The sequence below is a fragment of the Chiloscyllium plagiosum genome, unplaced genomic scaffold, assembly GCF_037043375.1.
Source record: "Chiloscyllium plagiosum isolate Xiang-an unplaced genomic scaffold, Cpla_swu_hap1 HiC_scaffold_21, whole genome shotgun sequence".
In the NCBI taxonomy this organism is placed as follows: Eukaryota; Metazoa; Chordata; class Chondrichthyes; order Orectolobiformes; family Hemiscylliidae; genus Chiloscyllium; species Chiloscyllium plagiosum.
This window is the reverse complement of record NW_028270159.1, coordinates 52,191,557-52,215,576: the sequence shown is the minus strand read 5'-3', so window position 1 is coordinate 52,215,576 and position 24,020 is coordinate 52,191,557. Positions and strand designations below refer to the sequence as shown.

The window sequence follows — 24,020 nt, the reverse complement described above, 5'->3', positions numbered from 1 at the left end:
TCCGCTCTGCGACTCGATTCCCTGTGCCGGACTCCGCGACTCGATTCCCCGTGCCGGGCTCCGCTCTGAGACTATTCCCCGTGCCAGCCTCCGCTCCGCAACTACATTCCCCGCGGCAGGCTCCGCTCCGTGACTCGATTCCCGTGCCAGCCTCCGCTCTGCAACACGATTCCCTGTGCCGGGCTCCGCTCTGCAACACGATTCCCCGTGCCGGCCTCCGCTCCGCGAATCGATTCCCCGTGCCGGCCTCCGCTCTGTGACTCGATTCCCCGTGCCGGCCTCCGCTCCGCGAATCGATTCCCTGTGCCGGCCTCCGCTCTGTGACTCGATTCCCCGTGCCGGCCTCCGCTCCGCGAATCGATTCCCTGTGCCGGCCTCCGCTCTGTGACTCGATTCCCCGTGCCGGCCTCCGCTCTGCGACTCGATTCCCTGTGCCGGACTCCGTGACTCGATTCCCCGTGCCGGCCTCCGCTCCGCGAATCGATTCCCTGTGCCGGCCTCCGCTCTGCGACTCGATTCCCCGTGCCGGCCTCCGCTCCGCGAATCGATTCCCCGTGCCGGCCTCCGCTCTGCGACTCGATTCCCCGTGCCGGCCTCCGCTCCGCGAATCGATTCCCCGTGCCGGCCTCCGCTCTGTGACTCGATTCCCCGTGCCGGGCTCCGCTCTGCGACTCGATTCCCTGTGCTGGACTCCGTGACTCGATTCCCCGTGCCGGCCTCCGCTCTGAGACTATTCCCCGTGCCAGCCACCGCTCCGCGACTTGATTCAATTCCCCGTGCCGGTGTCTGCTCCGGGAATCTATTCGCCACGCCAGCCTCTGCTCCGTGACTCGATTCCCCGTGCCAGCCTCCGCTCCGCAACTACATTCCCGGTGGCAGCCACCGCTCTGCGACTCGATTCGATTCCCCGTGCCAGCCTCCACTCCGCGACTCGAGTCCCCACACCTGCCTCCACTCCGCGACTCGATTTCCCCGTGCCGGCCTCCACTCCGCGACTCGATTCCCCGTGCCGGCCTCCGTTCTGCGACTCGATTCCCCGTGCCGGGCTCCACTCTGCAACTCGATTCCCCGTGCCGGGCTCCGCTCTGTGACTCGATTCCCTGTGCCGGCCTCCGTTCTGCGACTCGATTCCCCGTGCCGGCCTCCGCTCTGCGACTCGATTCCCCGTGCTGGCCTCTGCGACTCATTTCCCCGCGACGGCCTCCGCTCCGCGACTCATTTCCCCGTGCCGGCCTCCGCTCCAGAACTCGATACCCTGTGCCGGCCTCCGCTCCGCGACACGATTCCCCACGCCGACCTCCGCTCCGCGACTCGATTCCCCGTGCCGGCCTCCGCTCTGCGACTCGATTCCCCGTGCTGGCCTCTGCGACTCATTTCCCCGCGACGGCCTCCGCTCCGCGACTCATTTCCCCGTGCCGGCCTCCGCTCCAGAACTCGATACCCTGTGTCGGCCTCCGCTCCGCGACTCGATTCCCCGCGCCGGCCTCCGCTCCAGAACTCGATACCCTGTGCCGGCCTCCGCTCCGCGACACGATTCCCCACGCCGACCTCCGCTCTGGGATGGATTCCCTGCGCCAGCCTTCGCTCTGGGATGGATTCCCTGCGCCGACCTCCACTCCATGACGGGAAACCCCACGCCAGCCTCTGCTTCGAGACTCGATTTCCCTGTGCCGGCCTCCGTTCCAGGACTCTTTTCCCCGTGATGGCCTCCATTCCAGGACTCAATTCCCTGTGCCAGCCTCTGCTCTGCGACTCGATTCCCTGTGCCAGCCTCCGCTCCGCGACTCGATTCCCCATGCCGGCGTCCGCTCTGCGACTCAATTCCCTGTGCCGGCCTCTGCTCCATGACTCGATTCCCCGTGCCGACCTCCACTCCGCGACTCGATTCCCTGTGCCGGCCTCAGTTCAGGGACTCTCCTCCAGGGCTCGCCAGCTCCAATTTCCCTCCAGGTAAGTTCCAGTCAAAAGTTGGAAAAAAAAAGCACAGGAAAGAAGGAGATAAAGAGAAAAAAATAAAAGGAATGGGTGGTGCGGAGAAGTTTAAAGGTAAGTGTAAGGTGTGTTCTGAATGCAATTCAATTTGTCAAACCTTCAACGTTTCACAAAGCACACTTTATTTCAACAGTAATGCAAAAACACAGACAGAATAAGGAATTTGCTTAACTGTAATTCAATTGAAATCTTCACAAAATAATATATAAGCTATTAATAATTAACTACCAATATAGTAACATCCCATAAACACACCCTTGGCAAAGGCAAATTTCATAAATTAGATTGTCTCCCATGCAACTCTCACTGCAGGCAGAGAGCCCCAGCTTTTAGCTGTAACAGAGAGGAATAAGAGCTTCCACATCCACCTTAAAGACCCCAGCAACTGCTACTGAAAGCTAAAACTAAAATGGAAATCCTGATTTTGTGGGAGATTGAAGCCACTCATTCAAGCTGCATCTATTGTTCTAACTTCTAAAAACAAAACTAAGGCTTCACATTGTGTTTGTTGGCTTTGGAGCAGACTGCTCGTCACTTCTGTCTCACCCTCTCATCTTATAAAAGAAAAGACAATATATAATCTCTTAAAACCATAGTATTGTCACACCTATCCCCCTTTTTAAAAAAATCCATCAATATACAAAGATGGCTTCATTTTTCCTTTTAGTCTTATGCCATTAGCACGCTACAATACATATACATTACATTGACTCTAAGAATGCAAGCTTTACTACTACACTTCATATCCATCTGTTTTTTCCTGCCACCAAATGCCTCAAGTCTTCTATCATCAAATTTGTGATAGCATGTCAACCATTACGTTCTCTTATCCTGCCACATGTATAGTTTTCAAATTGAATGGCTGCAATAATAAACTCTATCGAACCATTCCTTATATTTTTCCAAAACTGTGAAGAGGTTATGATCAGTCGGCACAATTGTCTCAGAGACATTGCAGGCAATGTAAATGTTGAAATGCGTAATGTCAACAACAGGCTTCAGGTGACCTCAATTATGGATTATTTCTGATCACGATGATTCAATTTTCTGTAAAAATACCAAGTACAACTTTCTATCTTGTCATCTTGCAAAAGTATAGCACCAACCTCCGTATCACTCCATCGATAACCACCTTGAATGGCTTTGCATAATTAGGTATGGCTAACATTAGGTTTAGCAGTTCTCAGGTTGTCAAATGCCTTCTGACAGTCCTCCGTTCACTGAAATTTTCTGCACTTCACCAGGTCAGTCAGTGGAGAAACCACATTTCTAAAATTCAGTATGAACTCCCAACATAAACTACTCAGGAATCCGAAACTTCCCTCTTCTTCAATGGTATGGGAAACTCCCCAATAACCATGTTTTCACAGATTGTGGGTCCATTTGTCCATGGCCAGGAACATGAGTTGGACTTTTGCGAACTCTCTCGGCCAGATTTATCACCAAGTCCACACCTTCAAAGTCAAACAATTCAGATAGGTGCTCCAAATGTTCCTTCCATGCGTAGCTAAAAATCACCAGATTGACGATATACACCACACAGTTGGATAATCCTGAAATGACTCTTTTGCTTAATCTTTGAAATGTGGCTGGTACATTTTTCATACCAAATGGCATGACTTTAAACTGATACTGTACATTTGGTGTCACGAAAGCCGAAATTCCCTTCACTGTTTTGGATAAAGGTACCTGCTAGTATCCTCTTTGAGTAAGTCCAACTTAGAAACATAAATTCTTTATCCTTCTCAATGCAGCTTTCCAAATGTGGACTAGGATATGAATCAGATCTTGTAACTGCATTGACTTTGTGATAGTCTGCACACAATCATTGTGTACCATCTGGTTTTGGCACCATTACTATGGGTGAGCTCCCTTTGCAGAATTGTTTCCATGAATTGTTGAATTAGCTTCAAAACAAGATGTCCAGTCAATAAACGCTGAAACAAACTTGGAGGGCTGAGTCATTACTGTTCCTGGGATTTGGGTGCCTCTCTGTTAACCTCCCTAAAAGCTACACTGGAGACTAAGTGAAAATGAGCCCTTTGAGGACCACTTCCATTCTATTCCTCAACTGCATTTCCCCTTACTAGTGGAATGGTTAAAAAGTAGATGCTGTGCCTAAATTGCTTGCAGTTTCCCTTCTGTCCACAGGTGTTACCATGGGTATAATAACAGCTAGGCTTTTTCATTGCAGGCAACAGCAAGTTAAAAGAAGCATTCTTACAACAAAAATGGAAGAGCAGTAATGAGGACTGTCCTGATTTACCATCGTAAACGTATGTCTACGATCCCAGATGGCCACATCAATGCTAGTCGTAATGAACTGTAGCTTGTACAACTGCCTAAAACAACCCGAGTATTTTGTTGTGCTTCTTTGTCATAAGGAAATTGATGAGCATCTGTCTCACTTAACATTGCCTCAGGGCAGGAGATGGCCAAGTGGTATTATCGGCTGACTATTAATCGTGAAATCCAGGTAATATTCTGGGGACCTGGGGTCAAATCCCACCATGGCAGATTGTGGAATTTTAATTCAATAAAAATCCAGAATTAAGAGTACCACAACATTTGGTGCTGGGTCCACTGTTTTTTGTCATTTATATAAATGATTTGGATGTGAACATTTGAGCTGTTGTTAGTAAGTTTGCAGATGACACCAAAATTGAAGGTGTAGTAACAGTGAAGAAGGTTATCTCAGTACAACGGGATCTTAATCAGATGGGTCAAGGACTGGCAGATGGAGTTTAATTTAGATAAATGGAAAGGCAGATCAGCGTAGGACTTTTACACTTAATGGTAAGGTCCTGGGGAGTGTTGCTGAACAAAGAGACCTTGGAGTGCAGGTTCATAATTCCTTGAAAGTGGAGTCACAAGTAGACAGGATAGTGAAGAAGGCGTTTGGTATGCTTGGTCAGCGCATTGAGTTAGGAGGTCATGTTGCGGCCAAACAGGATATTGGTTAAACCATTATTGGAATACTGCATGCAATCCTGGTCTCCCTCCTATAGGAACGATGTTGTGAAACTTGAAAAAAAAGATTTACAAGGATGTTACCAGGTTTGGAGGGTTTGAGTTATGGGAGAGACTGAATAGATTGGGGCTATTTTCCTGGAGCGTTGGAGGCTGAGGGTGACCTTATAGAGGTTTATAAAGTCATGAGGGGCATGGATAGGCTAAATAGACAAGGTATTTTTCTAAGGGTGTGGGAGTCCAAAATGAGAGATCTTAGGCTTAAGGTGATAGGGGAAATATATAAAAGGGACCTAAGGGGCAATGTTTTCATTCAGAGGGTGGTGTGTGCATGGAATGAGTTGCAGATGTTGTGGTGAAGGCTGGTACAATTGCAACATTTAAAAGGCACCTGAATGGGTATATGAATAGGAAGTGTTCAGAGGGATATGGGCCAAATGCTGGCAAATGGGACTAGATCTGTTTAGGATATCTGGTCAGCATGGACGAGTTGGATCAAAGGGTCTGTTTCTGTGCTGTACATCTCTGACCCTATGACCATAAAACCATTGTCGATTGTCAGGAGGGGAAACCCATTTGGTTCACTAATGTCCTTTAGGGAAGGAAAGTGCCATCCTTACCTCGTCTGGCCTACATGTGACTGCAGACCCACAGCAACGTGGTTGACTCTTAACTGTCTGCTGGACAATTAAGGATGAGCATTTAATACTGGCCTTACCCCTTCAGAGCAAAAGCTCACCCAGTGCATCACACTCTACATGTTTAACCCAGGTCCATGTGCATCCAGTACAATATAACACAGGAACAAGCCCTTTGGCCTACCAAGTCTGCTCTGATTTCTAATCCTTACACACTACTTATTGCCCATTGAAGTATCCATACCTCTGTTCGCCTCACGTTCATGTATCTATGAAGATATGCCTTAAATGTTGCTAACTTGCCTGCTTCCGCCACCTCTACTGGCAGTACGTTCCAGGCACCCACCACCATCTGGGTGAAAAACTTTCCCTACACTTCTCCTCTACACTTTCCCCCGTCACCTTGAACCTGTGTCCTATTGTAGTTGACCTATCCACCCTGAGAAAAAGCCTTTTGACTATCCATCCTAACTATACCTTATAATTTTGCAGACAGGTCATCCCTCAGCCTCCATTTTTCCAGTGAAAACAATTTGAGTTTATCCAACCTCTCCTCATAACCAAAACCCTCCAGACCAGGCAACGGATCTGGGCGGGGGGAAAATGATGAAACTGGTGAAATCCACATTGATCCCGAGTGGTTGGAGGGTCCCAAAGTGGAAGATGAAGCGCTCTTCCTCCAGGCATCGGGTGATAAGGGTTTAGCTGTGGAGGAGGCCCAAGGCATGCATGTCCTTGGTGGAGTGGGAAGGTGAGTTGATGAGACATGACTTTCCTCACACAAACCTATGCTGCCTTTCACTAACAAGCCCATTCACTTCCAAATATGAATAAATCCTATGTCTTAGTACCTTCTTCAAAAGCTTCCCCACCACTGACATTAGGTTCACCATATGTAAGTACCTCGATTATCTCTCCTTAAACAAAGGAACAACATTGGCCATTCTCCAGTCCTCTGGAACCTTGCCTGATGCAAAGATATTTGTTAAGGCTCCAACTACTTCCTCCCTTCCCTCCCATAATAGCCTGGGAAATATCCTGCTTGACTCTGGGGACTTGTCTACTTTAACGCATTTCACAACACCTGTCACTTCCTCTGTCATTATATTGACCTGCCCAAGAGTATTCACACACCTCTCCCTAACCTCAACATTCCTCATGTCCCTCTCATTGGTGAATACCAATATAAAGTACTCAATAAGGATCTCATCCATTCCCTCTGGATCCACACGTAACCTCCTTCCTTTATCCTTGAATGGGCCTACTCTTTTTCCTAGCTATCCTCTTGCTCCGAATATATGTATAAAGTGCTTTGAGATTCTCCTTAACCCTGCTAGCCAAGGACATTGGACAACACAGTAGCTCAGAGGTTAGCACTGCTGCCTCACAGCATCAGGCACCCGGATTCAATTCCTGCCTCAGGCATCTGTGTGGAATTTGCATGTGTCTGTGTGGGTTTTCACTGAATGCTCTGGTTTCATTCCACAGTCTAACGATGTGCAGGTTAGGTGAATTGACCATGCTAAATTGCCCATAGTGTCCAGGGATGTGCAGGCTAGGAAGATTAGCTGTGGGAAATGCAGAGTTACAGGGAGGGGTTAGGTCTGGGGTGGGATGTTCTTTGGAGTGTTGGTATTGCCTCGGTGGGCTGAATGGTCTGCTTCGACACTGTAGGGATTTCATGGCCTCTTCCAGCCTTCCGAATTCCTTTTGAGCACCTTCCTACGTTCTCTTTAGTCTTCATGGATTTTTCTATTTTTGTTGCCCAGACCTTAAGTATGTTTCCTAACTTTTGGACTAATCTGATAATTGCTCCTGTCATCCAAGGTTCCTGAATCCTGCCATTCCTGTTCTTCATTTTCACAGGAACATGCCTGTCCTGCAATCTAATCAACTTGTCCTTAAAAGACTCCCATATGTCAGGTGTGGATTTACCCTCAAACAGCTGCTTCCAATCCATATTCGCCAACCTTGCCTATTTGGTTATGGTTGGTATTCCCCTAATTTAACAACCTCATCCGAGGTTCGCATTTATCCAAATCCATAAGTATTCAACAATTTATGGAATTGTGGTCACTATTCCCAAAATGTTTCCTCACTGAAACTTTGATCACTTGGCTGTACTCATTTTCCAATACCAGGTCCAGAATGGCCCCCTCCCTTGTTGGACTATCCACATACAGGTAGTTCTCCTGTAATGTCATAATTGTATTCTAGTGAAACCTCGCTTAATAGCAATAATGGGGCCTGTGGGAAAATTGAGGTTAGGGGAAAACCAGCAAAAAATATTACTCACAATCGCTCAAAAATCACCCAAAAGCTTAACACAAAGTAGCACAACCAGAACAAAGGTTCATATCATATTTATTAACAAAACAAAAAAACACATTACATTGAAAAAATATTGTTATTGCAGGAACAGAGGGTCATCATCATCACCATCACCTTAAGGTGTAATTGTGGTTTGCAGAAGTGGATCGCTGTGGTTGTTTGTCTTCTGACTGTTTCTTGAGGGTTGGTTTAAAAAAGAAACCCTGTTTTTGCTGCTTTGCCATTTTTCTTCTGTCTTGAAACTGTTTATAGGGTGCCAGATGATACCTTATTGGATGAATTGCTACCCTGATGTGTTCTGCGCTGTAATTGTCCTCCAAGAGCTGCAACTGCCTCAATTTCCCTCAAGGTAGAAGACAAAAGGGAAGTGAAAAGCTCTCGTGGTGCTGCATTGTCTTCATCTCCAGCTTCCACTTTCTCCTCAACAACAAGCTGGTGTAGATCAGCTGTAGAGTGGGACTAAAGCTGGCTCTTCAATATCCTCACTTTCGACTTCAAAGCCAGCCTGCTTTGCAAGGACAACACAATGCTCTTTGACTTTTGGATTCACCACTTGCAATTTTATTACCAGGATGCTTCTTACTAACATTCTTGTCACTATGCCCCTCCATTTTTGAAAAAAAGGGATACTGTAGGAGTTAATTGTGTGATATGCAGGTACAAGAACAAATTAGAAAGGCAAATGGTATGTATCAGAGTAATGCAATCCTGCAGGAATTATACTGGGCTTATATAGGAATTATACAAGAATGTTTTTATCTCAGAGGGACAGCAATGAACATTCCTTCATTTAGTGTTTGAGATTAAGCTTCTCAACGTATATTACTGTACCTCGGACATGCTCTGATGGCAGCTGACATCAGCGCATGTGCCAAACGAAGCATGAAAATCTATCACCGCTGGAATTGCATTATCGAGACCTACTGTTCCCTATTTCTTCAGTGACATTATAGCCAAATCACGCTGCCAAAATATGCTTTATATGAGAACTGCCTGTGCTGTTTCATAAAACCCACCTGGACATGCCTAATGAATTGCTCCCCATCCAAACCTCTGGCACTAAGGGAATCCCAGTCAATATGGGGAAAGTTAAAAATCACCCACCACAGCAACCCTGTTATTTTCACATCTTTCCAGAATCTGACTACATATCTCTCCCTCTATCTCCAGTTGGCAGTTGGGAGGTCTTTAGTGTAATCCCAGCATTGTCCTGAGCTCTACCCATAATGAAGAAGGGCTTATGCCCAAAACGTCGATTCCCCTGCTCCCTGGATGCTGCCTGACCTGCTGCGCTTTTCCAGCAACACATTTTCAGCTCTGATCTCCAGCATCTGCAGTCCTCACTTTCTCCTCTACCCATAATGCCTTGCTGCAAGATCCCTCCAGGGTGTCTTCCCTCAACACAGCTGTGATGTGCTCCCTAACCAGTAATGCAAGTCCACCCCCCTCTTGCTTCCTCCTCTGTCTTATCTAAAACATTGATATCCCAGCATGTTAAGGTGCCAGTTCAAACCTCCAGTTCCTCTAAGCACAGCAACCTCTCCCTGACTTCTCTTACACTTAGCTATATTTGCCTTAGACTTAAGCTCTTTCACAGTCTCTATACTTACTGACCTGCTGCTCTGGTTCCTACCGTCCTGCCACGCTAGTTTGAACCCTCCCAAAGTGTCATTATCAAACCTTCCTGCCAGGATACTCGCACCTCTTCAGTATTTGATGCAAACTATCCACCTTGTACAGGTCCCACCTTCCCTGGAAGACATCCCAATGATCCACATATCTGGAGCCCTTCCCCCGACACCAGCTCTTTGGCCATAGGTTCAATTATATTCTGTCTCTGTTCCCAGCCTCAGTAGCACGTGGCAAGGTGAGTAATCCTGAGATTCCTACTTGAGGGGCCCTGCTTTTTAGTTTATTACCTAACTCCCTGAATTGTCAGTTACAGGACCTTGCCACTCTTTCTACCAGACTGGACAAGCAGGAGGCTGGAAGAACACAGCAAGCCAGGCAGCATCAGGAGGTGGAGACGTCAGTGCTTCTTCAGGACTGGGGGTGGGAGTAAGGGGGGCTGCAGAGAAGGGAGGAGATGGTGGGGAGGTTTGGGTGGGGAGGGGGTGAAGTGGTGAGGTAGTGATCGGTGAACACAGGTAGAGGGTACAACCTGGTTGGTCAATGGGAGGAATGACTGCAACGTGCACCCAGGCTGAACTGGAGCAGTTCATCGATATTGCCAACAACTTCCACCCCGCCCTCAAATTCACATAGTCCACCTTGGACACCTCCCTCCCCTTTCTTGACCTCACCAGTATTTAACCAGAATATTTGTTTGACTAAAGGACAGTGGTAGGAGGTTCCTGCACTGACTGCCTGCCCCAGCTAGCGGTCACCCATCTATTTTCCAGTACCTTGGATGTGACCATGTTTCTACAGCTTTTTATGATGCTTCATATAGCACCAAAGGAGTGAATGGGCTAACACAAACTAGTATCTAACCAGCACCGATTAATCAGTAAGTATGCTCCTTTTCTCCTTGTGACATCAGCAGGATGTTTCCCTGGAATGCGTGGTTTCCAACTCCTGAAAGGAATGTGCCCAAATCGAAACCAGGCCCGAGAGCCCCCGCACTCAATTTTAAATTCTCCCTGGTACAGGCTCCGCCTGAAAGGAAGGTGCTTAAACTAGGCCCAAGAACCCTAGTGCTCGATTTTAAATCTTCCCCGGTACAGGCTCCTGCTAGTGACTCCTCTTTTTGTCCTGCACTCTAACTCCCCTTCTCACCACCACTCTTCTTCCTCTCCCTTCAGTTCTTTTTAACCGTTGCCCTTATTTCTATTCATCTCCTCTTATTCTTCTTACTGTCCTTTCTGGTCTCCTCCTTTCTCCCCATCCACTCTGTCACCCATTCCCTTCTCATTCACTTTCCCTTCCCTGTTCCTTTCTTTCTCAGCTGTTGCTCCTCTTAATTTGTATTTACTCTGACTGTACCTCACCCTTACCATCCTCCCCCTACTTACATCCCTTCTCACCTCAACCTATCTCCAGTCACTGCCTTCACTTTGTACCTCTGAAATCTACCTCCTCCCCCAGCCTTGCGTTTATCAAATGCCTGTATTGTCTAAACCAGTTTGACTTGAAATGGGGCCAGATTCAGGCTGTCATGCAAAAGATCATTGACAGTGGCACTTAAAGCAAAAACAAGAAAGTGCTGAGGTTAATTAAATTCAACATGCGTGTGTTGAACTATGGATTAGTGTTAATTCCAATCTATTGCAATTAAATAATGTACAGAAAGCTTTTGAATGCACTTATTTTCAAATGAAATGCGTAATGAATCTTTTGTTCCCTGAGCCATCAGAGAGAATAACAAGGAAGCCACCGATAACAAAAGATTGACAGCCCCAAATATTTTGGATCAATCAGGAGAGTAGAGGCAGATTCATTGAAGATGGGAGGATCACTTGCTGCAGTAAACAGGTTATATTGAATGTACGAGCTGTACCAACAGCTGAAAATCTGGCTCAGAGCCAAGGGGGACGCACCAACAGCTGCAGCAAGATAATTCTTTATCTGAGACCTGAAAGCCAGAGCAGGAACACCAAGAACACAGTGTGTGCCGTTGTGTACAGACTGAGACTCTTAATTCCAAATACGACGGACAAAGACTGAGGTAAATAAATGCATTAACTCCCAGTCTAAATGAGACTAACAGCAGTGTGTTTAAATCTAATTGTAAATATGTGACAGAAATGCATCTTAACTTCAGTGTAAACGCATGTGTAATATCAGTTTAACCCCAATGTAACAGAGTGTGACAGCATTGTGTTTAATCAGAGTGAAAATAAGTGTGACAGCAGTGTGTTTAACCCCAGTGTAATGGAGTGTGACGCAGCGTGTTTAATCTCAGTGTCAAGAGTATGACAGCAGTTGTGTTTAATTCTGGTATTAAGGGAATGTGACAGTGGTGCATTTTAACCCCTCCAGATGTGATGTTCATCTCAAATACATAAAACAGAAGTTACTGGACAAATTCAGCAGATCAGGCAACATCTGTGGAGAGAAAACAGAGTTAACATTTTGAGTTCAGTGGCTCTTCTTCAGAACTCACTTTTTATTGATTTCCATCTCATCTCTTTGCCGTAGTTACAACCTTCTGTGATGTTGTTTATCTCTGAGTTCCTTTGGGACTCATTCTCCAATGAGAACTAATTTGTCTATTATTGGATCTCAGTGGAATTCAGTTTAGTCAGTGTAAAGTCACTTTGACCAGTGTAAGGGGATTCATAGAATCATTCAAGTACTATGGTTCATAAGGCCATTCAGCCCATCATACCTGCTCTAGCATTTCAAACATGTATGATTAACAAGTGCCAATTTCCTGCTTTCTCCCCATATCCTTGCACATTATTTCTATTCAAATAATCATCCGCTGCCCCTCTTAAATGCTTCATTTCGTACACTCCTTACCCCAATCACTTGCTGAGTGAAATGATTTTTCTCACATCACCCTTGTTTCTTTTGCACATCACTTTAAGTCTCGTTCTTGTTCCTTTTACGAGTGGGAGCAGCTTCTCCCTATCTACTATGTCCAGAATGTTCATGAGTTTGAAAACCTCTATCAAATCCCCTTTCATCCTCCTTCACTCCAGGAAGGACAGTCTCAATCTAGTCTCACAGACGTTTCTCATTGTTAAACCAGTAACTGTGCTAGTTTCCATCTGGTGGTGTTTGCAGGTAACTGGGATATTGTAGCCACCCTATGGCCAAGGCAGAATGCTTCAAAGGTTTGAGTAGATTTCCCAAAACTATCTTCGGACCTCTGAGGTTCTGTATTCAACATTTGTCTCTCCAAGAAGGCAGGCAGGGAATCTAAATGATGTGTTTGGTTGTATGATGCACAGATTGACAGGCAAGTGACTAGCTGGTCATTCCTTGTCCATCGTTTTTAGATGCTGACGTTTTCTGCTTTGTTAATATTGTGGTATCTAAATTACATGTGATCATTTTTGTCCCTTACCATTCTTCATGATTTGATGTGGAACCTGTGTTCACAGGCTATTCCACAGTCTTGATACGGAATCTCCTTCCAAGCCTTAATTACTTTTATTTTAGTCAGAGCTCTCTAAAGTAACTGCATTTAGTTTGGGGGACACAACCTGAGGGACATTCATTGTCTCTGGCGTGAGAGCATCTTAGGCTCACCCGAATGACATGACTTAAGACCATAAGACAATAAGAAATAGGAGTAGGTGTAGGCGACTGGGCCCCTGGAGCCTGCTCTGCCATTCAGAAGGGTCATAACTGATGTGACCTTCATGTCCAATTCCTGCATTTTTCCCATAAATCAAGAACCTCTGTATCTCAATCTTAAACATACAGAGGGACTCTACCCCACAGCTCTCTGTGGCAAGGAGTTCCAAGGAGACTCCGCCCTCTGAGAGGAGAAATTCCTTATCATCATAATCTTAAATTGGTGCCCCTTTATTCTGAGACTATGTCCTCTGCTCCTGGACTCTTCAATGAAGGGAAACATCCTCTCAGCATTTATCCTGTCAGGCCCATTAAGAATCCTGTTTGTTTCAAAGATGTTCACTTGTCAGAATAATTTTCTAGGGGCCTTAGGTTCACCTTAACCTTTGTGTTACCTTTTATATATTTAAAGAAAGCTTTTAAAATGATTAATTTACGAGGAGACAGTGTGTATATATAAGCAACATTTTGTATTTTCTTGCGTTTTAGTCATTAGGAGTGATACATTTGAAATATTTAAAAGATTATGAATTTTATAAGGTTAATAAAGTATTCTACTGCAGGATTTCCAAACAAGAGGAGATAATCTTAAACTTGAATACATTGTGTGCATCGAGTTATACATTCCATTTTGTATTGAGCAAGCAATGTTCCTCCAGAGCTACGTGGCTGGACACATAATGACGCATTAGCTTTCACTTCTGGAAGCCGTGCAGAAAACCAATTCGACAGAATGCTGTGAGCAAACCTGCAATCTGTGTCTGGCAACAGTTATGGAACACTTGGTTCCATATTTTGCTAGGTGGCAACATTCAATTATCATTGAATCCCTATACTGTGGAAACAGGCCATTTAGCCCATCAAGTCTAACTGACCTTCCAAAGAGCATCCCACCCAGACCCACAGCTCCTACACTACAACTTTGCATTTCCCATGGCTAATCCACCTAGCTTGCATGTCCTTGGACACTATGAGCAATTTAGCATGACCTACATCTTTGGACTGTGGGAGGAAACTGTAGAACCAGAAGGGAACCCGCACAGACATGGGGAAAATGTGTGAACTCCACACAGACAGACCCCCAAGGATGGAAATGAACCCTGGTCCCTGGCATTGTGAGGCAGCAGTGCTAACCACTGACTCACCATGTCTCCCAGCAATAAGAGGAAGGGCCTATTACAATATTTTCAAAGTCACTGAGGACAGTTCAGGGACTACTGGAGTTTAAAGGAGACAGGCCTTCTTGAGGCATAGTGCTAGTGTCCATGATCCTGGACTGGGGGGTCTGGGTTCGAATCCCTACTGGTCCAGACGTTTTTAGTAATATTTCTGAGTAGGTTGATTAGAAAAATAGGTTCAAAGGAGACAGACGCATACTTTGATAACTGTCCTTACATGGAGGATGTAGAATAGACACCATGTCAGAAGCAGTGATTTGTAACTGACCTGCAGGCAACTGAACTACATGGATTCTCTGTAGGTGAAAGTGAGTTCAGTCCCAAAAGCAGTTTGGGCTGGTAGAACTCCGGTTGCGTTTTAGTACTTAAAAGGAAGCTAGGTGTTGTTCAAGCTGAGGAAATGTCTTGGAAGTTGTTACAGTTTACAAGAAACTGGCTGACAATCATTGGTCAGTACAACTGAGGTTGAGAAGGTATGAGCAATATCTCTGTGATGACTGAGTTAGAATGGAGTTCTGGTAAAAGCACAAGGGAAAAACCAGCTTGGTGAGAGATTTTTGGTTAAAAGCTCGAGTCGTGCCTGCAAATAAATACTGAAGTGCAGTTTTCAGAGTTCAGGACAGCATGGACCCAGGAGAGGAGGGGCAGCATGGACCCAGGAGAGGAGGGGCAGCATGGACCCAGGAGAGGAGGGGCAGCATGGACCCAGGAGAGAAGGGGCAGCATGGACCCAGGAGAGGAGGGGCAGCATGGATCCAGGAGAGGAGGGACAGGTGACCAGGTCAGGAGCAGTCACTGGGGCAACCAATGATGGAACAGCTGTTTGAGGAAATTTCCAGGCTGGGTTGATAAAAGTGAAGAATTGCAATCTGTTGTGAAGATTTTAATGAGATTTGATGACTATCATGGGGGAGGAGGAGTTTCAGAAGAATGTGATTAAGAACTCCATGGGGTCTGCTATTTTTATGTGTTGTAGGATGTTTTTGATGTGTTAACTCTGGATGTTAGAATTATGCTATATGTGGCATTGTAAACTGTATTACTGTTCTAACTTGTACAATAAAGTTTTCTTGTTTGTTTAAAAATCTTGAACCTTGTGGTTTTATTGCTGCAAGTTTCTTTTGATCTCACCTTTTGCATACTTTTATAATTTGAAGGTTACTGCTCTTTAACCATATTGTAACAAAGCTGGTGATCTAGCCTGGGGTGTCTCTGGAGGTAGGGGTGATGGTGTGAACCTTCTCACCTCCACCAGGATTAAGCCCAGGGTGGAAAAGCCTATGGTCCAACTTCCAGATTTTATTGAATTCATATATCATCATCTGCTGTGGTGGAATTTGAACCCATAGTTCATTAAGCATCAGTTTGGTGTTCTACATTGCTAGTCTAGTGACATTACCACCACCTCTTTGAGCTTGGTCTGACTTCCAAAGCCTCTGCCAATTCAGACCATTAATTGAATAATTAATGATCACTTTAGGGGTGCCCACCACAAGTCTGAACACAGCAGCAGGTGGGCCTATCAACATGCATGGCAGGTAAATCTATGTTCCGTGTTTGTGATCTCCTAAGAGGATAGGGGCCTCATTCGTAGGAGGATGTGGGTTTTGTTGGCTGGGTCAGCCAATAAGGGGTAAGCCATTCAGGACTGAGATGAGGAAGAATTTCTTCACTCTGAGATTTGAGCGCCTGTGGAATTCTCTCCCACAGAAAGGTGTTGGGGCCAGTTCATTAGATATATTCAAGGGGAAGGTGGACATGGCCCTTGTGGCTAAAGGGATCAAGGGGAATGGGGAGGGGGCAGGAATGGGGATAACTGAGATTGTATGATCAGCCATGATTGTAGTGAACGGTGGTGCAGGCTCAAAGGGCCGAATGGCCGATTCCTAGACCTGTTTTCAATGTTTCCATGTTTATTGTCCAACTCTAGTTACCCTTAGGAAGGTGATGGTGAAGACTCTTTATTGAACTACTGCAGTCTTACCAGTGTAGGTCCATCCAAAATGCTGTTAGGGAGGGAGTTCGAAGATTTTAACCTGCAACAGTAAAGGAATGGTGATATATTTTTAATTCAGGATGTGGAATGGTCTGAAGGAAAACTTGCAAATGGTGGTGTTCTCATGTTTCTGATGCCCTTGTTGTTATACATGATAGTGATCATAGGTTTAAAAGTTGCTAAGGAAAATTTGTGCAGTGACCTTGTCGATAGTACTATTGCATGGTGATGGAAGGAGTGGATGCTTGTGGATCTGGTACCAATCAAGTGGGCTGTTTTGTACGGATGATGTCAAGCCTCTGAGTGTTGTTGGAACTGCAATAATCCAAGTTAGTGGGGAGTATTCCATCACACTCCTGACTTGTGCCTTGTAGATTGTGAAAAGCTTTGGGGACTCGAGAGGTGAGTTACTTACTGTAGAATTCTTAGCCTCTGTATTTATGTGACGAGTTCAGTTTCTGGTCAGTGATAACCACCAGGATGTTGATAGGGGGGAATCTCAGTACTGGTGATGCCTTAAATGTTAAAGAACAAAGAAAATTACAACAGAGGAACAGAGCCATTGGCCCTCCAAGCCTGTGTTGATCCACATCCTCTATCTAAACCTGTCGCCTATTTTCTAAAGATCTGTATCTCTCTACACCCTACCCGTTCATGTATCTGTCTAGATACCTCTTAAATGATGCTATTGTTCTCACCTCTACCACTTCTATTGGCAATGCGTTCCAGACACCCACCACCCTCTGTGTAAAGAGCTTTCCATGTATATCTCCCTTAAACTTTTCCACACTCACCTTGAACTCGTGACCCCTAGGAATTGAGTCCCCACTCTGGGGAAAAAAGCTTCTTGCTATCCGCCCTGTCTATACCTCCTATGATTTTGTAGGTTTTAATCAGGTTCCCCCTCAACCTCCATCTTTCTAATGAAAATAATCCTAATCTACTCAACTTCTCTTCATAGCTAGCACCCTCCATAACAGGCAACGTCCTGGTGAACCTCCTCTGCATCCTCTCCAAAGCATCTACATTCTTTTGGTAATGTGGCAACCAGAACTGTGTGCGGTATTCCAAATGTAGTCGATATTAAGTCCTATTCAACTATAACATGACTTGCCAACCTTTGTTTTCCATACCCTTTCTGATGAAGGAAAGCATGCCATATGCCTTCTTGACCACCTTATTGTCCTGCATTGCCAATTTCAGGGAACAATGGACCTGAATACCTAGATCTCTCCATACAACAATTTTCCCCAGGGCTTTTCCATTTACCGCATAGTTCACTTTTGAATTGGATTTTGCAAAATGCATCACCTCGCAATTGCCTGGATTGAACTCCATCTGCCATTTTTCTGCCCAACTCTCCAATCTATCTATATTCTGCTGCATTCTCTTACTATTTGCTACTCCACCAACCTTTGTGTCTTCTGCAAACTTGCTAATCAGGCCACCTATACCTTCTTCCAGCTCATTTATGTAAATCACAAACTGTGGTCCCAACACAGATTCATATGGAACACCACTGGTCATAGTTCTCTATTTTGAGAAATTCCCTTCCACTACTACTCTCTGTCTCCTGTTATCCAGCCAGTTCTCTATCATCTAGCTAGTACACCCTGGATCCCACGTGACTTCACTTTCTCCATCAGCCTACTATGGGGAACCTTATCAAATGCCTTACTGAAGTCCATGTATATGATATCTATAGCTCTTCCCTCATCAATCAACTTTGTCACTTCCTCAAAGAATTGTAATACATTGGTAAGATATGACCGTCCCTGCACAAAACCATGTTGCCTATCACAGATAAGCCCATTTTCTTCCAAACAGGTATATATCCTATCCCTCAGTATCTTCTCCAGCAGCTTCCCTACCACTGACGTCAGGTTCACAGGTCTGTAATTACCTGGATTATCCCTGCTACCCTTCTTAAACAAGGGGGCAACATTAGCAATTCTCCAGTCCTCCAGGACCTCACCTGTGTTCAAGGATACTGCAAATATATTGTGATTGAGATGCCAGTGTTGGACTGGGGTGTACAAAGTTGAAAATCACACAACACCAGGTTTTAGTCCAACAGGTTTATTTGGAAGCACAATAAATAGGCGGGTGGTGTGGCACTGTTTGTCAAGGACAGTATTACGGTTGCAGAAAGGATGTTTGAGGACTTGTCTACTGAGGTAGTATGGGAAGAGATTAGAAACCGGAAAGGAGAGGTTACCCTGTAGGGCGTCTTCTATTGGCTTCCAAATAATTCCAGAGATTTAGAGGAAAGGATAACAAGATGATTCTCGATAGAAGTGAGTGTGACAGAGTAAGTTGTTATGGGAAACTTTAACTTTCCAAATATTGACTGGGAATACTGTAGTTCAAGTATTTTAGATGGGTCAGAATGTGTGTGCAGGAGGGTTTCCTGACTCAGTATGTAGACAGGCCAAAAAGGGGTGAGGCCACATTGGATTTGCTACTGGGTAATGAACCTGGCCAGGTGTTAGATTTGGAGGTAGGTAAGGACTTTATTGGTAATGACCACAATTCAGTTATGTTTACTTTAGTGATGGAAAGGGATAGGTATATACCACAGGACAAAAGTTATAGCTGGGGGAAAAGCAATTACAATGCGATTAGGGAAGATTTAGGATGCATAGGATGGGGAAGGAAACTGCAGGGGATGGGCACAATTGAAATATGGAGCTTAATCAAGGAACAGCCAATGCGTGTCTTTAAGTATGTACCAGTCAGGTAGGGAGGAAGTTGTCGAGCACGGGAGTCATGGTTTACTAAGGAAGTTGAATCTCTTATCAAGAGGAAGAAGGCGGCTTACGTTAGGATGAGATGTGATGGCTCAGGGCACTTGAGAGTTACAAGTTAGCCAGGGAAGACCTAAAGAGAGAGCTCAGAAGAGCCGTGAGGGATAATGAGAAGTTGCTGGTGGATAGGATTAAGGAAAACCCTAAGGCTTTCTACAGGTATATCAGGAATAAAAGAATGACCAGAGGAAGATTAGGGCCAATCGAGCATAGTAATAGGAAGTTGTGCATGGAGCTAGAGGAGATGGGGGAAGTGCTAAATGAATACTTTTTGTCTGTCTTTTTCTAGTGTAAATACTATGTGGCTGAGGAGAATACTGAGATACAGACTACTAGACTAGATGGGATTGGCGTGCATAAGGAGGTGTTAGCAATTCTGAAAAGTGTAAAAATAGATAAGTCCCCTGGGCCCGATGGGATTTATCCTAGGACTGAAGAAGGGCTAATGCCCGAAACGTCGATTCTCCTCTTCCCTAGATGCTGCCTGACCTGCTGCGCTTTTCCAGCAACACATTTCCATCTCTTTATCCTAGGACTGTCTGGGAAACCAGGGAGGAGATTGTTGAGCCTTTGGCTTTGATCTCTATGTCGTCATTGTCTACTGGAATAGTGCCAGAAGAATGGAGGATAGCAAATGTTGTTCCCCTATTCAAGAAGGGGAGTAGAGACAACCCTGGTAATTATAGACTGTGAGCCTTACTTTGGTTCTGTGTAAAGTGTTGGAAAGGGTTATAAGCGATAGGATTTATAATCATCTGGAGAGGAATAAGTTGATTAGGGATATTCAACACGGTTTTGTGAAGGGTAAGTCATGCCTCACTAACCTTATTGAATTCTTTGAGAAGGTGACCAAACAAGTGGATGAGGATAAATCGGATAAAGTGGATGAGGATAAATGAGGCATTTCATAAGGTTCCCCACGGTAGGCCATTGCACAAAATACGGAGGCATGGTATTGAGGGTGATTTAGCAGTTTGGATCAGAAATTGGCTAGCTGAAAGAATACACATGACGGTGGTTGATGGGAAATATTTATCCTGGAGTTCAGTTACTAGTGGGGTACCACAAGGATCTGTTTTGGGTCCACTGTTGTTTGTCATTTTTATAAATGACCTGGATGAGGGCATAGAAGGATGGTTGAGTAACTTTGCAGAAGACACTAAAGTTGGTAGAGTTGTGGATAGTGACGAAGAATGTTGTAGGTTACAAAGAGAGATAGATAAGCTGCAGAGCTGAGGGGTGGCAAATAGAGTTTAATGTGGAAAAGTGTGAGGTGATTCTCTTTTGGAAGGAGTACAGGAATGCAGAGTACTGGGCTAATGGTCAGATTCTTGGTAGTGTAGCTGAACAGAGAGATCTCGGTGTCTAGGTACATAGATCCTTGAAAGTTGATCAGGTTGTTAAGAAGGCATATGGTGTGTTAGCTTTTATTGGTAGAGGGATTGAGTTTCAGATCCATGAGATTCATGCTGCAGCTGTACAAAACTCTGGTGCGGCTGCATTTGGAGTATTGCGTACAGTTCTGGTCGCCGTATTATGGGAAGAATGTGGAAACTTTGGAAAGGGTTCAGAGGAGATTTACTAGGATGTTGCCTGGAATGGAGGGAAGGTCTTATGAGGAAAGGCTGAGAGACTTGAGGCTGTTTTTATTAGAGAGAAGACGGTTGAGAGGTGACTTATTTGAGACATATAAGATAATCAGAGGGTTAGATAGGATGGACAGTGAAAGCTTTTTTCCTGGGATGGCAATGGCTAGTGCGAGTGGACATAACTTTAAATTGAGGGGTGATAGATATAGGACAGATGTCAGAGGTAGTTTCTTTATTCAGAGTAGTACGGGCGTGGAATGCCCTGCCTGCAACAGTAGTAAACTTGCCAACTTTAAGGGCATTTAAATGATCATTGGATAGACATAGGGATGAAAATGGAATAGTGTAGGTTAGATGGGCTTCAGATTGTTTCAACAGGTCAGCGCAGCATCGAGGGCCGAAGGGCCTGTGCTGCGCTGTAATATTCTATGACCCCTTTAGCCCTCTTAATTCCTCATTTTCAGATTGGTCCTACTTTCCTGATATTCTTCCAAAGTTTTATCTGTTTTCAGTGGCCTAGACCTATTTTGGTATGTGACAATTAGTAAGAGGTTTCCTTGCTCATGTTTGACCTGAGATTTCATGGTGTTTGCTGTCATTGTTAAGGATTCCCAGGATAATATACTTACAACTTTTACCACTGTGGTGGGAGAGCATACCCACTGATTGTGATATTGTTATCTGGAACATTATTTAAGGTGTGATTCTGTGAGTATGACTAGGTCAGGCTGTACCTTCTCTTGCCTATATAAAAAAAGCTCTCAATTTTGGCACTTGTTCTGAGGTGTTAGTAAGGAGGATCCTGCTATGTTTATCATTGTCATTTCCAGCACCTAGGTCAATGCCAAGTGGTCCATCTGGTTTCATTCCTTTCAGACAATGGAGTGGTTTGTTATTTCAAAGGACAGTCAAGAGTCAACCACATAGATGTAGATTTAGAGTCAATTGAAGGTCAGATTTTACCATCAGCTATGGTGGAATTCCTATGTGGATCCCCAGAGGGTTATTTGGACCTCTCAGTTACTAATTCAGTGGCAATATCATTGCACAATTTTCTCCCTTCTAAAAACATCAATAATGTCATAGAGATTTACATCACAAGAAAGGCCCTTCTGCCCATCGCATCCTTGCCAGTCAAAAACTGCCATCCAACTGTTCTAATCTTGTTTTCCAGCACTTGGCCCATAGCCTCTTAGCCTTGGCATCGCAAGTGCACATGAACTACTTATTTAAATACTTACAGGCAATGAGTTCCAGATTCCCACCACTCTGTTGGTGAAAGAAGCTTTTCCTCACATCTCCTCTAAACCTCTTGTTCTTTACCTTAAGTCTACATCCGCTGGTCATTGATCCTGCTATCAATGGGAAAAATGTCTTCCTGTGACCCTATCTATGCCCCTCATAATTTTATACGTAACTGAATCTCCTCCGTAAGGAAAGCAACCCCAGCCTGTCAAATCTCTCTTCCAAAGTTGAACTCTCCAGTCCAGGCAACATTCTGGTAAATCTCCTCTGCATCTTCTCCAGTGCTATCCCATCCCTCCTAGAATGTAGATTCCAGAACTGCAATGATACCCTAGCTGTGACCTAAACAATGTTTTATACAGTTTTAGTACACCCTCATTAAAGTCTATGCCTTGGCTAATTAGGTAAGTATTTCATATGCTTTCTTATCCACCTGTCCTGATACTTTAAGGGACTGGTGTACATGCACACCAAGGTCCCTCTGATCCTTTGTGCTTCCCAGGGTTTACCTTTCACAATGTATTCCCTTATTTGTCTTATTTGTCCTGCCCAGGTGCATGACCTGACATTTATCCAGACTGAATTCCATCTGACATTGGCAAGGATCAATGTGATTATCGGTGGTGCGAATTGCAGAGTTCTGGAACTATTACCAAATAATGCCAATATTCTAGTGCTGTCTCTAATTTTCACTTTACTATTTATTGAATTATCTGGTGGGTTGGTGTGGGGTTTCTGTGTACTTGTGCTCAAATTGTTCACTTGCTCTTTTTAAACAAATTCACAGTATTGTTTTGTAAAATAATGTAGTCTTTCTTCTAGATGTAGCATTTTTAAGAATTATACCATTTGTATTCAGATGGTATTAAAGAAATGGATGACCTTCCACAGAATCAAACCGCACAGAAGGAGGCCAGCGGCCCATTATAGTGTCAACTCATTAAGTACATTTTATTGAGAAAGAATACAATTACAATCGGTCTATGCACATTTTATGGCATGGGAAAGACCCTCAAAAGCAATAATGCTGAAGAATCTTGATCCAGACAACACTCAGATCCTCTATTCCCCACATCAGTGAAGCAGATGAAAGTACAGTTGATTCTGCTATAACGCATATTTCTTCAACACAAATTGGCTTTAACACAATTGAAGAATTTAGACTGTTATTTGTAGGACACAAACGTTCCTTACCTGTACTGGCTATAACGTGATTCCGGCCCATTAGTTTGAATGGCCTGGCTACTGTGCGATTTTCTTATAACGCGAGATCACTCGAGAATAGAACTATTGCATTATAATAGAACCGATTGTACTGTGTATGATTGTGTGCCCGAGCTGTGGTAGCATTGTATTAACTGCTCAACAGCATGTGAATGAGTCAGTGTAAATTACATTACTTAATGTATGTCAGTCAGTTATACAGTAGCACAGTCCTTTCTTCCACTCATTTTGTCTCTTTTTTTAATACAGGCTGACTTACTTGGTCAAAGGCCACTTGCAACACAGAAGAGGGAAAGCTGCCAGTCTGAAGCAAGAGCTGAAAGACAACTTTGTGCTTACCTGTCCCTCCTGCACCACCTGATATGGAAGCTCAGCACAAGTTGAATGGTTGTAATTCTGACCTTGAAGCACAGGCACATGCCCTGAATCAACTGCCCCCAAACACAGGCGATCAACGTAAGAGCACTCAGCACATCAGCCTCCTCTCAGGAGCAGCATTTAAACCAGTGACAAGTTGGTTCTCAGTATGTTGCAAGCCTGTGTGTCAGGAACATTATCCTCACAGAAAACTGGTCATCTTTCTCTGCATTGTACTTTTTCTCATCTTGGGCCTCATCCTGTTACTGTGGAATTATTATTGCATTATTGTCCAGCATCTCTGCGATGATTCCGTGGATAATATCACGCCACATCTAACAAAGCACCCAGCTGAAGAACATGCTGTCATCCTCAATCAAAACGCTGTGATTTTGATTTAGCCGTCTAGTCGAGTTACACTTGAAAATGAAATTTGAGCTTTGCTT

At 44.6% G+C, this 24,020-nt stretch overlaps 1 long non-coding RNA gene across 1 annotated transcript; it reads left to right on the top strand.

Moving 5' to 3' along the window:
• The first annotated feature begins 10,093 nt into the window (after positions 1-10,093).
• On the top strand, positions 10,094-23,664 carry LOC122564714 (uncharacterized). The gene is made up of 2 exons (XR_006315978.2): positions 10,094-11,598; positions 23,467-23,664. It is a non-coding gene; the product is annotated as an uncharacterized LOC122564714 (long non-coding RNA).
• Positions 23,665-24,020: the final 356 nt, after the last annotated feature.